This window comes from Aulostomus chinensis, chromosome 7 (genome assembly GCF_037954235.1).
Source record: "Aulostomus chinensis isolate RoL2024-O1b breed Wild chromosome 7, RoL_Achi_v1.0, whole genome shotgun sequence".
Classification (NCBI taxonomy): domain Eukaryota; kingdom Metazoa; phylum Chordata; class Actinopteri; order Syngnathiformes; family Aulostomidae; genus Aulostomus; species Aulostomus chinensis.
In genome coordinates this window covers 86,142-103,552 of record NC_141326.1, presented here as the reverse complement: position 1 = coordinate 103,552, position 17,411 = coordinate 86,142, and the positions used below count along the sequence as shown (strand labels likewise).

At 45.8% G+C, this 17,411-nt stretch overlaps 1 long non-coding RNA gene across 5 annotated transcripts; it reads right to left on the bottom strand.

The window, feature by feature from the left end:
* Positions 1 to 1,457: 1,457 nt before the first annotated feature.
* On the bottom strand, positions 1,458 to 17,411 carry LOC147258106 (uncharacterized). 5 transcript variants are annotated; one of them, XR_015116880.1, is made up of 6 exons: positions 17,222 to 17,411; positions 16,883 to 17,001; positions 12,920 to 15,576; positions 12,244 to 12,614; positions 7,295 to 7,395; positions 1,458 to 7,130 (listed from the first exon to the last, which is right to left on the bottom strand). It is a non-coding gene; the product is annotated as an uncharacterized LOC147258106 (long non-coding RNA). The 5 variants fall into 5 exon arrangements; XR_015116881.1 differs by having other exon boundaries at positions 12,244 to 14,478; positions 14,724 to 15,576; XR_015116882.1 differs by having other exon boundaries at positions 12,244 to 14,474; positions 14,724 to 15,576.

Below are 17,411 nucleotides of genomic sequence, written 5' to 3'. Positions count from 1 at the left end.
ATTACTCTCCCAACTGTACTGATTAAAAGTTATTAAAAGTTTTTATATGAATTACTGGGTTGGGATTTTACAAGCCATCAAAGTGGGGGAGACACGTTTCACCTTCCAATGGAAGCCTATGGGGAGACGGTGTCGTCTCAGGGTACATACTGTCAAACAAACGCTTCTCACGTCTACACCATCCATCCCACAGCTCTAACAACCACACCACTGCATTCCTGACAAAAACCCCTCCAAAAACATGGTGTTCTGTGTCCCTCTTGACCAGCGTATGCTGACTTCTTCCTCTTGTCCCACTCCAGTCCTGGTGCTCCTCCTCTCTCTCCACTCTAGCACAGATCAGAGACAGAGCAGTGGGGGAGGGGTTCTTAAAGGGCCAGCTCTCAGCTCTGCTCTCACTCTAGCACAGATCAAAGACAGAGCAGTGGGGGAGGGGTTCTTAAAGGGCCAGCTCTCAGCTCTGCTCTCACTCTAGCACAGATCAAAGACAGAGCAGTGGGGAGGGGTTCTTAAAGGGCCAGCTCTCAGCTCTGCTCTCCACTCTAGCAAAGATCAGAGACAGAGCAGTGGGGGAGGGGTTCTTAAAGGGCCAGCTCTCAGCTCTGCTCTCACTCTAGCACAGATCAGAGACAGAGCAGTGGGGGAGGGGTTCTTAAAGGGCCAGCTCTCAGCTCTGCTCTCACTCTAGCACAGATCAAAGACAGAGCAGTGGGGAGGGGTTCTTAAAGGGCCAGCTCTCAGCTCTGCTCTCTCTCTAGCACAGATCAGAGACAGAGCAGTGGGGGAGGGGTTCTTAAAGGGCCAGCTCTCAGCTCTGCTCTCACTCTCTGATCAGACTCAGGCTTCTGACTCCTCAACTACAAGGCCTCCACCCTGGACCAGGACACCCTGGGATTCAGGCCAGGGCTCAAGCCCTCACAACGCTGCTTGCAGCTTGAATTTTTTTTATTGTTTTTTTTTTTTTTACTCTTTGTACTGAAAAAACTATGTTTTTTTCTTAAAAATCTCACTTCACAACCAAACCATCCATTTAAGTGTGTAAACTGCCTCTGTTTTGTCTGCAGAGCTTCATGACCACGACAGAACAGGTGACAGAAGGAACGAGGATGATTTGACAACTAATCAAAACAAAGTAACTGCACATGGTTGGTGTTTTTTTTTCCACAACTGCTTTTTTGCAATGCTTTTGTATTACTGTGTGTTGTTTCCAGTTTCACGTTATCGCAAACAGATACCAGGACAGTAAAAGCAACAATGCAGTAGCAGGGAATTTCAAGATGGTCTGTTCTTGGCAGCGACTATGAGGTTGTTCTCAGCGAGGACCATGGGGGAGTCTAAACTTTCAATTCCCTTTTATTTGTATTGTGCCCAATAAGAACAAGTTATTGCATGACACTAACCAAGTAATTTAGGACTAGAATAACATGCTTTCAGTGAATTTACATCAGAGTCTCCAGTTACATCTGACAAAGGGCAAGAAATTTTATGAGTGGCATAGTGGGTACCAGCATTAAAAAATACAAATACTGTATATAATCAGTCATGAATCTACCTCGTTCTTAAATGTAAAAAGCTGAATTCCATTTATCAAAAAAAAAAGGATTTGATTCAGTTTATCAAGGAAGTGATTCAATCATATTGGGCTCTTAGGTTGTCCTCTTTTCCAAATTGCCCTTCATAATTGTCACAATCTCCAAGGGTAGGCCACAAACAGGTTTTGATTTTTTTCTTCTCTAAATTTTTTTTAATTACATTTTCATTCAATTTTCAGAACACAGAAACAGTGGAAAAAAAAGAACACATACATGACAGCTAAACTATACTGAGCTGATCACAGATCTCATGAGAAGAAAAGAAAAACGATTCATCGACAGACTTATTAATTATAATTATAAAATTATACAGTGCATGTAAGACCCAACCTCCTTCTTGCGCTTCATACAGAGGGGTGAAGCCCCAGGATAGAAAGCATTAAGGGACTGGGGTGTGCGTTGCAATCTGTGAAGGATTCTGTATTGACTCTCTGTTAGCCTATTGCATAAAAACACTTTCCCAACCAACTCCACTGCATCAGACCAAGCCTCCTCATTAAAGTTGTTCTCCAAGTCCCCCATATCCCTCTAATTCTATCAGTGTTGAATATATTGAGAGACTGTAGTTTCCCATAGAAAAGAGATATGAATTTTTTTACTGCAATAATATTGTAGCAGAAAGGAGTCAACAGCAGAAGCTATTGGCTGGGTTTCAGGAAAATTAAGACTGTTAATGAAATGTCTAACCTGAAGAAAGCCATAGAAATGTTTAGATGGTATGTTGAATTTGGCTCTAATTTGTGCAAAATACAGTAATTTATCAGCCTCAAATGGATCACTAATAAGCTTAATACCATGGTCATGCCAGCATTGATATATCTTTGTATGCATTCCTCGGAAAAAGGCTATATTTTGTACAATGGGGTGCAAGGCTGATAAAGGTTTATAAAAGGATTGCTTTTAACTAAAGACAGAATGGGGGTAAAATTTAGCTTGCATACAATGAATCGTTTAAATTGGCAGAAATCCTAACCCACATATATGTAAAACTGGATCCAGACTATTTAAAGGGAAAGTTGATCAGGCCACTTTTAGTCCCAAAGTTACCTGGAGGCAGAGCTTTGGATTTGTCATAGTTAATTCTGTAACCTGAAAAACTACCAAAAGCCTCTATAGTTGAAACTAACGCAGGACTAGAGATTTCAGGTTCTGTTAGAAAAAGAATTATATCATTGGCATAGAGAGCCAGTCCCACCGAGAGGCACACCGGAGATATCATTCATGCTCATAATAGCCTCTGCAAGTGGTTCAATAGCCAGCACAAATAGCAGAGGGGGATAAGGGACAGCCTTGTCTCATGCCATGTCCCAAAAAAAAGGACCCTTAGGCACAGCCATTGACCAACACGCTCGCCATAGGGGCTGATAGCCGAATCCATTTGATAAATTCAGGCCCAAGTCCAAACCTCCAAAGTACCTCAAAAAGATAATCAAACTCCACCCTGTCAAAAGCCTTAGCTGCATCAAGAAAAACACATGGATTTTCTCATGACTAGACTGTGCATATTATATCACATCAAGAAGGCACTGCATATTTGTATGCGAGAACCTGTTCCTGATGAATCCTGTCTGATCAGGCTTAACCAGGCCAGGGAGAAAAACCTCCACTCCTCTGGCGAGAAGTTAATAGCAATTTGCAATCTACACCGATTAGGCTTACTGGTCTATAGGACAAACAGCAATCTGAGGGCTTGCCCTTCTTCAGTATAAGTGAGATATTAACTGAGTTAAGTGTCTGAGGTAGGTGCCCCATCCAAACAACTCGGTGTATATTCTGGTGAGATTCAGATTCAGATTCAGATGTCTTTATTTATCCCCGAGGGGCAATTAAAGTACGGTACAACTGAGCAGCATGACATTAAAAAACAATAGAAAAAAAAACAGGGACATGACAGTGGGAATAAATAAGAGAATAAAAATAAGATTAAAGATAAAAATACAATAAATATACTACATACAGTATGTAGAGGCCCCACCACTAATTTTGCCATTTTTTTTATAGAATACAGGGCCAAACCCATCGGGGCCTGGAGCCTTGTCACATGAGAGCAATTAAATTGTGCCAGAGACTTCCTCTTTAGGGCGGCAGAGTGGTGCAGTGGTTCGCACTGTCGCTTCACAGCAAGAAGGTTCCAGGTTGGAGTCCCAGCTAGGGCGGGGGATCTTTCTGTGTGGAGTTTGCATGTTCTCCCTGTGCCTGTGTGGGTTCTCTCGAGTACTTCAGCTTCTTCCCACCATCCAAAGACATGCACATGGGGACTAGGCTGATTGAATACTTTAAAACTGACCGTAGGTATGACTGTGAGAGTAAATGGTTGTCTTTCTATATATGTTGGCCCTGGGATGGACTGGCGACCTGTCCAGGGTGAACCCCGCCCCTCGCCCGAAAGACGCTGGGATAGGCTCCAGCCCCCCCGCAACCCTTAACAGGATAAGCAGAAGAAAATGGATGGATGGAGAATGGGCTGCATCCACTTTTGGCAATACTGATTTAGAACTGCTTAAACTCCTTCTCCAGATCAGAGATCTGGCCTTCAAGCTCTAGTTGTCATCTAAGTGACTCTTTCCTTTTAGCTGTTGTGTAAGAGATAATCACTCCTCTTATATAAGCCTTTGCAACTTCCCATACTGTTGATTCTGAAATATCAGGGGTATCATTAGTAGAAAAAAAACAACAATGTCAAATGTTCTTCCAAGAAAGTAAAAAAGGTGGATTGCTAAGCAGGGAAGGGTTCAGCCGCCAGTGTCGTGTAGAAGGGTCATAGTAGGGGGGGGTGTGAGATTCGATTTAACCAGCGAGTGATCTGAGAGTGTCATCACTTTTATACTGCATGTTTTAACCCTGTCCAAAGCTTCCCTTTAAGTGAAAAGGTAATCAATTCTTGAGAGTGAACTATGAGGACGTGAAAAAAATTAAAGTCCCTCACTTTTGGGTTCAAGACCCTCCAGGTGTCAAATAAAGCCATATCATTGCAAAGCTCCTTGGTGGCCCCTGCCATTTTTGATAGCTGTGTGGGTTTACTGGGGTTTTGGTCTAATTCTGGTTCTAAGCAGCAATTCAGATCCGCACCCAAAATGATAAGGGGAGAAATATTGGAGGATAGGTGTGCCAACAATTTGGAATAGAAAGAGGCCTCAAATATATTGGGAGAGTAAACACATCCAAGAGTGAGCTGTTCCCCATATAAGAAGCCTGAAATTATAACATATCTCCCTTCAGAATCCTTTCTGCATTTTTCTAGTGTAAAAGGCAATCTTTTATGTAGTAGGATGGCCACTCCCCTGCTTTTGGAGCTGAAAGAGGAATGGAAAACTTGACCCATACAGTCTCTTATCAGCTTCAAATGCTCAAGATCAGTTAGGTGGGTTTCTTGTAAAAAGGCTAAGTCAGCCCCCTCCTTCTTAAGTGATGATAGAATTGTACCCCTCTTAACTGCATTAATAATTCCCTTCACATAGCATGTAATCAATTGAGTAACACTCATCCTAACTGTTGTATAGTTTCTGTATGCCACAAAACATGTAACCACAGAAATCTGTTGTCCCTGAATATTAATATACTAATGCTGTCATGTTGAAAATAACCATCCCCAAATGTACAAACAGTAACAAAAACCATAACCCAACCCAAAAGAAAAAGCATTAGCAAATATGAAAAGAAAGTCTCATGCTAAGGAGAACAACAAATAAACACCTAATGAGTATTACAGTGGGGCGTGACACAGAAGGAGGTCATCACTCCTGAGAGAATAAGAATAGAGGCAACCACAGAAAGACCAGAAAAAAAGACATAATTCTCTCAGAGACCCCGCCCCCATCTCTATAGGTGAATCAGGCACCTTTAAAATTATATAAACAAAACAAAACATGTAAGTCCAAAGTAATACCAATCAAAGCAACTGCACCTCCGACATACATTGAGAGTCTTTGCACAACCTTGTTAAAGGAACGATGTTTCTGTCGGACCGCGCTGGACAGATCCTGATGGATGAAGATGCAGGATCCCCCGTACTCCAGGTTTTTCACCTTTCTTGCGGCTCATAAAATCCTCAGTTTCTCCAGGGAACTGTGGAGCTTGATGATCACCAGGCGGGGGCAATCACCCCTTGGCTCACCGGCCTGATGAGCCTGGTCCAGCTTTATTCACCCTTTGGCAGTGGACAAACCAAGCATTGTGGGCAGCCAAGATAAAAAAAAAAACTGAAGGGGATGTTCACCCTCCATACTTTCTTTCAGATTCAGGATTCTGATGTTGTCCCGTCTGCTTCAATTTGCCACGTCATCCAGCTGCTCGGCAATGGTCACCTGCCTGCTCTGCAGCTGTTCAAGGTGGCATTCAAGGGCTATGACCTGGTCCTCCATGGTGGAGATCTGCTGCTCTGCTTCAGTGATACGCTTAGACTGGCCCTCCAGGCTGCTAGCAATTTTCTCCAAGGCAGGTTTAGAAAATTTCTGCTCCATTACTTCCTCGATATTTTGGGTAACTTCCCGCACTAGCTCGGTCATGTCCATAGTGCTAGCATCCACAATGTTAGAATCAGCCGATGGTGAAGATGTGATTGCGTGCTGTCGTTTATGGTCCGTGATCTTCATCTGGATTGTTTGCCGTTGTCGTGCAGATTTTTCTATCTGAGATTGTCCGCCAGACTTTGTTGCCATTTTGTTTGCCTCTGGTAACATGACATTAACTGAACTGTAGGCCTACATTAGGAGGGCATGAAGGACCACTTAAACAGTTAGTAGCTTTGTGACATGGCCTGAGTTAATCAGTTGCTAAAGAGAACATTCTCTCTCATGAGACAGTTGTGGCAGGAGTCCCTAAGTACTTCTGGGGAATGTGGGCCATCTTACCATAGACACCCCTTCATTGGACACCCCTCCAAGCTGGCTCTGAGCTCTACCTTGTACCTCTCCACAGCATTGTCTACTGGTGCCTCTGTCATACAAAAAATCAATAAGCGGTAAACGGCTCAACTGAGAAGTGGCAACTCAAGATTTTATTAACCAGCTGGGAGCATCCATAGAGCACACAACACATGGCAGAGTGACCTCCCCACAAACTCAACTCCAACTCTTCTGCACAAGATTTTTAAAGCCTTGGACCCTACCCCACTGTCTTTGATCTCGTCACACAATGATGTGTCTCACACTGCAGGGGGTGTCGCAGTCTTACTTCCTGGCATTGCCTCCAGGTGATACCTTTACATTTATGTGGCTGCACATTCCTTGATTCTCAATGACATTTTGTGATGATGTTTGAGCTGAGGACCTTCAGTTTTACTTCCCAGACATGTAAATTGCTTAGTCAGTGTTTAGGTAATTGGGAAGATACAGCCAACATGGAAAATTTTACTACATCTCCTCATCCGACTATGAGTTGGATTTTCTTTTTAGGAGGCTCAGGGTTCTCCTCCCTGGGTGGCTGCTGAATAGGTTCTTTTCACTTCACCCACTCAATCAGCTTTTCTCACACTGGCTCCCTCTCTGCTTTGGGCAGGTTCTTGAGGTCCTTGAATCGTGGATCCAGAGCAATTACGACCTTTGATGGAAAAAAAAAAAATTATTGATTGATTAAAATTTAACTTTCCAAATCCAACCTTCTTATTTTTTTATGACCTTTTCATCTATCAATTTATAAGTCGACTGGCCTAATGGTCTATAATGGTCAGAAAATACAGTAATCTTCTAGTCAGTCTGACACACCTTCAGCCATTCTAAGGCAGCCTTGAATCACACGATGTAGGCAGGATCATTATCTGAGACCTCCATCGTTTCCTGGAGGGGGCACGGGGCATGTAGAACCACTGAGGAGGATACACACACACACACACACACAAAGAAAAATATATATTAATGACCAATTCATATTCCCTCAGATTACACCATTTTATAGTTCATATCATATTACATTTGAGGGCATGCATTTCTTAAATATAAATTGATGTGAACAAGAATATGTATGTCACACTGTGGTGAGGTTGTCTCGTCTGGGGTTTTCTGTCTTGTCATTTCCTATTTTGAAAGTCTTGATTCTCTATTCTAGTTTTTCCTGCCTGAGCCTTCCTTATTACCAAGTGATTTTCTGTTGTTAGATTTCATAGCCTCAGTTTAGTTTGCTGATTGTATTTAGAATAGAGCCACCGATTGTTTTAGGTGTACCTCTTTGTTGTAGCCTAGTTATTTTTTCCTCCTGTTTGGAGTGCTTTAAGTTGATACTGTTTGTAGCATTTGCTTTCAGTTGGTAAGTTTCACAGCCTTAGGAAGTTTTGTAGCTTTTTGTTTGTCCTCCGATCGGAGTGATTTTCTGTTTTCCTAATTTTACAGCGTCTTTGGAGTGATTTTTAGTTTAGGAATAATAACATTTTATAGTCTTTAACAGAAAATTACCTCGTACCGAGGGAAAAACAATCAATAAAGATCTGCTTTGTGGACACATCTCTGCGCCTGGGTCCTCCGTTTACCACGGCTTGTCATCCATCGTCATCTTCCGCTTATTCCTTACTAGTAAGGGTCGCGGGGGGGCTGGAGCCTATCCCAGCATCTACGGTCGAGAGGCGGGGTACACAGAACCCACGCAGGCACGGGGAGAACATGCTAACTCCACACAGAAAGATCCCGTGCCCGAGCCGGGACTCGAACCCGGAACCTTCTTGCTGTGAGGCCACAGTGCTAACCACTGCACCACCATGCAGCCCCACGGCTTGTCAATGTAGGCCTATAAACAAACTATGTTTGTAGACCATACCTGCATGGCTCCAGGAGTTTTTCTAGCTTTGCCTTTCTCAATTCAGCATTTGTGGGGAGGGTCATATCATGCTTCTGTAGGGTCTTTGTTGCATGCATCGGGTCTTTGTTGCATCTCACGCACTTGATCATCTCGAAGGTGAAATTCCAGAGTGTTTGTATGTCTTGTGTGGCTCCTGGTCTTGTCCACGGGAAACTTGCTGGGCATTCAGCTCATCTGTGTTGGCCAGAATGTGTTTGAAATGTCCCACCACTTTGCGACACTTGGCCAATACACTATGAAAACCACCAACCAGGGACATAACAATGGCCCTCAACACAAATGCAAGTTGCAGGGAAAATGTTTGAAGGGAAGTATTCTCCCTGCAGCTATCATACTGGGAATGCTGTCTGTTCCAATAGTTGAGGTTCTGTCATCTATCTCCCCCTGATTTGTGAAATTGAGAAACTGCCTAGCACATGCTTCTGCCAAGTGATGCTCCTCTGTTTTCATCACACCAAGGACAGAAAGTAGTTCAGAATTAGTTCGCTGTTAGCAATCATGTGTCTCTGACTCTTTACGAGTAGGTCAGGCACCACACTCCTTCAATAAATCTACATCAAACAATTCTCCATCAGCAGTCACATCTCGCAATGACAGCAATGAAAACCTTCCTTTTAACAGACAGGAATGTCAAGCAGATTCAGGCTCAAAAGTATTGGCAGTCTGCCTTGCTGGGTTGGTGGGAAAGAGAGCAGGAGAGCAGGGCAGAGACAAACGCAAATAATGGAGAACATTCAAAAAGGAAAAAGAGGGACAGAGATCAAAGAAAGAAAGGGGGACAGAACAATGAACAGATACCCCAGCCAACTAAGCCTATACCAGCATATGTAAGGCCTAGAATAAGCAGCACTGACTATAGGCTTTATCAGCACAGAAAGTCTTAAGTCTGCTCTTAAATGAAGGGAGGGGGTCTGCATCCCTGACTTAAACTGGGAGAAGTTCCACAGGAGGGGAGCTGAATAACTCAAGGCTCTGGCCCCTTTTCAAATATTCCAGTTGTCTCCTGTTTGTTTTGTGGGCTGACATGTTCAGCATCAGTACAGGTCATAATGATCTGGGACTTACTCCAGGTCATAGTGACCTAACTCCCATTCTGACCAGTCCAGTCAGCACCAACCTGCCACTGCTGCTTCACTCTTCTCCTTTGCTCCCCTGAGCGAAAATGAGGTCTCCAGACTTCTCTTGAGCTCAAAACCTACAACTTGTCCTCTCGATCCAACACCCACCAGCATCCTGCAGACCATTTTGCCCACTATCAAACCTGCAGTCACACACATTGTCAATTCCTCCCTGGAAACTGGCATTTTTCCTGATACTTTTAAGCAGGCCCATGTCACCCCACTGCTCAAAAAGCCTAATCTCAACCCTGCCAAGGTTGAAAACTACAGGCCAGTATCACTGCTGCCATTCCTGTCAAAAATACTGGAGCGCTCAGTATTTAACCAGGTCTCTGAACATCTGCAGAACAACAACCTACTTGACTCTTTTCAGTCTGGCTTCAGGTGTGACCACTCCACTGAGACTGCACTCCTGTCAGTCACTGAGTCACTGAGACGAGCTCGAGCTGCTGGTCAGTGCTCCGTCCTATTTCTGCTGGACCTGTCTGCTGCCTTCGACACGGTGAACCATCAGATTCTCCTCTCCACACTTTCTGAGCTCGGCATATCTGGTTCTGCCTTGTTGTGGTTCAAGTCCTACCTCACAGGCAGATCCTTCAGAGTGTCATGGCGAGGAAAGGTGTCTAGGTCACATGGCCTATCGACTGGGGTTCCTCAGGGGTCAGTGCTTGGTCTCCTTCTCTTCTCTCTGTACACCACCTCACTTGGTGCAGTGATCCGCTCCCATGGCTTCTCCTACCACTGTTATGCTGACGACACTCAGCTTTTCCTCTCTTTTCCACCTGATGACAGAACTGTCTCAGATCGTACATCAGCGTGTCTGGCTGATATCTCCACATGGATGAAGGAACGCCACCTTCAACTGAATCTCTCTAAGACTGAACTCATGGTCTTTCCAGCTTGTCCATCTGTTCAGCCTCAGGTCAGTGTCCAACTTGACTCGAGCCTACTTGCGCCCACAAACTCAGCCAGAAACCTGGGTGTCATGATTGATGACCAGCTGACCTTTAAGGTTCATGTGGCCTCAGTTTCTCGGTCTTGCCGTTATGCCCTCTACAACAGCAGGAAGATCAGACCCTTCCTGACCCAACAGACCACACAGATTCTGGTTCAGGCTCTTGTCATCTCATGCATTGATTACTGCAACTCTCTTCTGGCAGGCCTCCCTGCATGCTCATTTAAGCCTCTGCAGATGATCCAGAATGCAGCAGCACGTCTGATCTTCAACCAGCCCAAAAGGGCACATGTCACCCCGCTGCTGGTTTCTCTTCACTGGCTTCCAGTGGCAGCCAGGATCAAATTCAAGGCACTTCTCTTGGCTCACAAAACAATCACAAGAACGGCTCCAGCCTACCTGGAATCCCTGATCCAGGTCTACTCTCCTTCTCGCCCACTACGCTCTGCATGCGAAAGACACCTGGTGCTTCCAGCCCAGCGCTGCTCCTAATCTCTAGCCAGACTCTTCTCTTCTGTTGTTCCCAAATGGTGGAACGAACTACCAAACTCTGTGCGTTCTGCTGAGTCCCTTTCTACTTTTAAGAGACAGTTGAAGACTCAATTGTTCAGAGAGCACCTTGGCACTTAACCTGACTCTTCTCCACTTTGTCCTGTGGGGTAGTATAAGTCAGAGGGTCCAAGACCCAGCACTTAGTGATTATGTAGCACTAACTGTGTTGTGTGATGTATGTTTGTCAAAAAAACAAAAACACAACACAAGCACTTTTGCGCATCCTATGGGCTTTTCCTTAATTAAGTCTAAATTCTTGCTTGTGTTGTACGTCGCTTTGGACAAAAGCGTCTGCTAAATGAAATTGTAGAATTCTCCTACACTGGTAAGGTCTACTCGTGGGTTCTGGAGAGGAGGGTGTGTCAGATAGTTGAACCTTGTATTCAGGAGGAGAAGTGTGGTTTTCGTCCTGGTTGTGTAACTGTGGACCAACTCTACACTCTAAGCAGGGTCCTTGAGGGTGCATAGGAGTTTACCATTTTAACTCAGTTCCAGGCAGTTACTTAGACCTGGCCAGTTTTTTAAGTGCATTACTTCACTTGACTCATGTCACTCTGACCTGTCAGTATCAAACCCTCTTGAGAGATCCTTCCATGTTTACTGTCTGCAGGAATGGCAAACTTGTCTCCAATTTGTGAATTGACATAACATGAATATTAATTATTGCTAATCTCATAATATATGCACTGGGAAAGGGCGTATTATGCTGCAATATAAAACTGTCCCAACTATAAACATTTAATGATGAATGTTTGTCTCATGTAAAAACAAACTACCATATCTAATGTATTCAATATTGTATTAAGTGTTCACTTAGAAGTCCACTCTCCAGTAAGCCATTTAGGGTCTAATTTATTGTCTGAATCATTGTTATGAGCTTGGTTTTGAGTCTATTTTTATCATGTTTACAAATATTTCTGGCCCAATTGTTTGGTATATTTATTCATAAGACCTTTAGTTTTTATAATGTTATTTCAGAATTCAAGGTAGTGTCGATGACCCAAGTACAAAAAGCATATGCATTACAAAATGCAATCAGTCCTGAATAAGAGTTACTAACAAAACATTTTTCAGTTTATGCCATATCATGAATTTCAATGCATATCATACTTGGCTGACCAAAAACAAAAAAATCTCAAAATTGTTCTTGGAAGTATTATGTGATGCCACAGGTGTTGTGTGACTGTGATCTGTAAAGATTTTATGGCTGAAGCAGTTGTAATTTGTGTATATACCATACCTGTCAGGTTTCTGCAAAGGACCCACGAGCAGCACAGAGGTAGAAGTTAAGGAGAGTTTGAGTCCAATGTACAGTCTCAGATAGCCACATGCTAGTAGGCCTGGAGCTAGCAGTGAAGCTGGGCCCAGGTGGATCCTCCACAGCAACAGCAGGAGCGAGGCCTGGTCTTCCTGGACCGCGTGTCTCAGTGGCAGCGTATGCTTTGCCTGGGCATCGTGGTTCCCACAGTCTGGTACCGGCAGAACTCAGGGCAGAGGCAAAAGGGCAGGTCAAAAACTCTCCAGGTCGTTTCCAGGCAGGCAGAGAAGACAAACTCAAAAACAGGGACGGAAGGCAGACAGGTTTACCAGGACGGAGACGCAGGGAACAGGCTGGGGACAAAACAGGGCGGTAACAGGAAATCAGGCTGGAGAGAAAGTGCTGGAGAGTCATGAATGAACAGAGGACAATCTGGCAAAGAGTGAGTTTTGACTGGGAGCTTATATACTGGGCTGATTACAAAGGGGCTGCAGGTGTGGCTGGTTAAGTGGAGGTGTGGCTCAACTGGAGGCAGGTGTGGAGAGAGACACTACTGAGGCAGGAAGGAGAGACAACAGATGTGACAGAACCCCCCCCCCTCTAGGGACAGCTCCCGATGTCCCAAAATAAGGGGAGGGTGAGTGGGCGTGACACTGACCTAGTATTCGTGAGATCCAGAGGAGTCTTTCTCACCACCCTCAGAAAGCCCCTCCTCCCGAGTCTCTTCCACCGTTGGAGCTGGTTCTGTCATGCGAGGTGGCTGGCCTCCTCTCCTCCTGGATCCGTTCACCGCGGGTTGATCAGAGTTTTGGTCGTGAAAGTCCCTGATTAGCTGTGGATCCACAATATGACGAGATGGGACCCAAGACCTGTCCTCAGGCCCATAACCTTCCCAGTCGACGAGATATTGCAGGCCTCTGCCACTCGTCCTGGACCTGATAAGGTGACGTACAGCGTAGACTGGACCTCCTTCAATGACCACCAGAGGTGGTGGAGGCGGACGGGGCAGGGCCAGGGGACTCTCGTGGACCGGTTTTACTTTGGAAATGTGGGATGTACTCTCATGGACCGTGGAAGCTGCAATCTCACTGCCGTCCGTATGATCACCTTCTTAATAGCAAATGGACCCAGAAACTTAGGTGCCAACTTTCTGGACTCCACCCTGAGCGGAAGGTCCCGGGCGGGGAGCCATACCTTCTGTCCTTCTTGATAGACGGGGGCAGGAATCCGAGGATGGTTGGCTGTGGTGGTGTACCGGTCCACGGAGTGAAGCAAGGTGGCCCTGGCCTGCGCCCACGTCCGCCTTCAATGTTGAACAAAGGCAAGAGCAGAGGGACAAGTGACCTCGGCATTGAGAGCCAGAAACAGAGGTGGCTGATCGCCATAAACACAATGAAAAGGGGACAATCAAGTAGCGGAACTGACCAGCGAATTGTGAGCATGTTCCACCCATACCAGTTGTGACGACCAGGAAGCAGGCTCTAGAGACGCCATACACCTGAGGGCCACCTCCATGTTCTGTTTTTTTCTTTCCATCTGACCATTAGATTGTGGGTGAAATCCAGATGAAAGACTGGAAGTGGCCCCCACTGCCTTGCAAAACTCCCTCCAAAAGGCGGGGGCGAATTGAGGCCCTCAGTCTGAAACCACGTCAACCGGGATCCCATGGAGATGGAAGATGTGTTCCACCATAAGCTGGACAGTTTCTTTGGCAGACGGGAGCTTCTGTAAAGGGACGAAATGGGCCATCTTGCTAAAATGATCAACCAAGGTGAGTATAACCAATTTACCATTAGAGCATGGTAGTCCAGTCACAAAATCCAAAGACACATGAGACCAGGAGCGGCGTGGAATGGGTAAGAGTTGCAGAAGACCAACAGGCGGCTGGTGGGAATGCTTGTTCTGGTTGCACGTTACACAGGCCTTTACAAAGTCTTTAATGTCCTCGTCCATGGAGGGCCACCAAAAGCGCTGGTGCTGGTTCTGTGGGCCCCAGGGTGGCAGGCCAGCCGTGACGAATGTCCCCACTCCAGCACTTCGGCCCTTAGATTAGCAGGGACAAACAGACGGATAGTAGGACAAGCACTTGGGCCAGGCTGTCCCTCAGTGGCTGCTCTGACCCTCTCCTCCACATCCCAAGTTAGGAATGCGACCACACAGGGGACAGGGATAATGGTCTCCGGGCCTTCTGTGACCTCCTCCCCCTTGGAAAACTGTCTGGACAAGGCATCAGGTTTTAAGTTTCTAGAGCCAGGACGATAAGACAATACAAAGTTAAATTGAGTGAAAAACAGAGCCCACCGGGCCTGACGGGAGTTCAACCTCTAAGCCGTGCTGATGTACTCCAAGTTTTTGTGGTCGGTCCAAACAACCTAACCCTAACCCGGCTCCAGCAGGCGAGGAAGATGGACGGATGATCCCTGCGGCCAAAGAACTGCTTATGTAAGTCTCCATAGCCTTACCCTTAGGAGGTGTTGTTCCCGGCAGCAGGTTGATGGCACAATCATACGGGCGATGCGGAGGCATGGACGTGGCTCGGGCCTTGCTGAACACCTGACCCAGGTTGTGGTAGATGTGCGGAACCCCAGTCAGGTCAGGTGGCTCTGGAACAGGGGCTGACATCTGGAGAGAGGGAGAAGCATGGCGGAGACAAGATGCATGACATGACCCCCCCCCCCCACTCCAAGATAGTTCCGGCCCTCCAGTCAATGTGGGGATTATGAAGCCGAAGCCAGGGAAACCCTAGAATCAATGGCAGATTCGGCTGCTCCAGTATGTGGAACTGAATAGTCTCATGGTGGTTTCCTGACAACAACGTAGAAAAAGGGCCAGTCTGGTGGCCTCCGGCCCCCCTGGAGTAAGTGACGGCAGTCGTTCCTCCGTGGGACCGCTGGTGCTGGAGGAGAGTGCCCCCTGGCGCCTCTCTCGACGCCGAGCCTGGACTCGTAGATCCACTCTGGTGGCTAGCTCTATGATGCCGTCTAGAGTCCGAGGAAGCTCATAGGCCACCAGCGCGTCCTTAATGTAATCCGCAAACCCGTGGAGAAAGGTGTCGATAAGAGCGGCCATATTCCAACCACTCTGGCTGGTTAGGGTCCGGAACTCAATGGAGTAGTCTGCCACTGTCCTGCGGCCTTGGTGCAGAGCCATCAGCCCCTCCGTTGGTCTGGCGTGTTCACCACCAGATCCGAAGACCTTGCGCAGCTCCTCAGCGAAGGCTGCGAAGGAGGAGCAGGCTGCAGTCTGGCGTTCCCATTCTGCTCTTCCCCACAGGCGAGCTCTGCCAGACAGGTGTGTAATGGCGAAGGTGTGGGGCTGCAGAGAGAATAGCAGGGAACAATTCGTAAGAAATGCATTACAGGTTTCTGAGTCTCCCTGGTAACGTTCCGGTGCCCCAATCCTTGGTTCGGGGCCCTCTGGAACCAAAATGGATGCAAGGATTGCAGCAGCAGGAGTTGCTGCAGGAACCGCTGCCATTGCCATGGTGAGTTGCTGCATCTACTCAGCCAGCGCAGATAAGGCCTGCTCATTAGCCGCTGCGGCTAGTTTGGCCTCTGCTGCAGAAGCTGTCTTTGAGTAAGCAGATAACCCACTAATCTGTCTGTTCCATCTATTCAAGATTTTAATTGAAGAAATTATCAAATCAAGTCAAAGAATCTTTATTGTCATGATGAGAACATAATGGAATTTTGCAGACTTCCAGCTGAAAAGGCACACAAATAAATAGCACAGAAATGTAAATAAAACTATTGAGAAAAATATAAAACACCCTTATAAAAAAATTGTACAGAGAAAATTTAAGAAAATGTAAAAACAATTGCAGCCTAGAGCAAGTCCCAGTATATGAAATGTTGTGTGACTGTGTGTGATTATGTAGCCTAAAATGAAAGAAGGTTGCCAGCCACTGTTGAAGTTAAACCAAGAGCAAATGTATATTTATAAAATAGCTTTACAACACCATAGTATGATTGGAAAATGAAAGCATGAGTTTCAAGTCTCAGCACTCACAAGACCTCCTGAAAATCTACCAACTTCAACAAAGTACAGCAGCCTGGACTCTGAAATTACCTGAAACCTGTCTAATTTTAATTCACCAGTTTAATCAAGGGGTTTGTGTTTTATGATGTGAAAGAGAGGCAGGCTTAACTAATTTTCGAGACATTTCTGCCAATATCTCACAGCTGCATGTACCCGGTGCCTAAATAAGAGGTCACAAAATACGAGGAAAAAGGAATTAAGAATTGGCTGGGCTCAGAAGATCATTCTTCCCTCAAGGAGTGGAGAATGCTAAGACTGAACACAAAGACGTTCAAGTGGCACTGTACTTTATAATTGTGTATACATAAATATTAGACAGTGACAGTATTACCTGGATGAAAAAATATGGCCATTAATAAATATTTACAATATATACACACTTTAGACCAATATAGTGTAAGAAGCGTTCCACAGTGCACTGATTGTCCTGGTCTCTGACTTGGAGGTCCCACTTGGAGTGTGGGAGGGGTGATTGTGTAGATGGGGAGCTGGGCAAGTGTGTGTGTGTGTGTGTGTGTGTGTGTGAGGAAAAGAGGAGAGGACAGCAAAAGAGTTGGCTGCTCACAGGAGCAGAGCCTCCTACCAGCCTGGCCAGAGTGGTGGAGGTCCAGCCCCTTCATCCAAAATCTTTTGGCTCTGTTTCATTCAAAATCTTGGGGCTCTGTCTCGGTGACAGGCTCTGTAGCTCGCCATCAACCTGGCCTGCACAAGAAACAGGCCCAATTATCGAGTGTGTACTCATCAAATAAATCACAAACCACAGGCTACACACAGGCTGTGTTAGCATTACCATTACATGGATCCAATAATCACAATTAAACATACACACAGAACATTAAAACCTGTACTACGACAGTTGAACAAAGTGGCAGTGGCTAGGCTAACCCTAATGGTGCAATGAAAGCGCGACGGCGCGACTCACCAATCTGGTAACAGTAACAATCGCATGGCTCTGTCGAAGCTCGGCAGCTCTGGCAGTCGGCTCCCACTCCTGTAGAACCACACGACATTACTATATCGCAAAATCAATCAATTTTGTAAACGCGAGAGCCCGAACATGCAGCGACGGCGTTTCGCTCGCGTGTCTTCCCTCTCGCTCTGCCCACCACGGC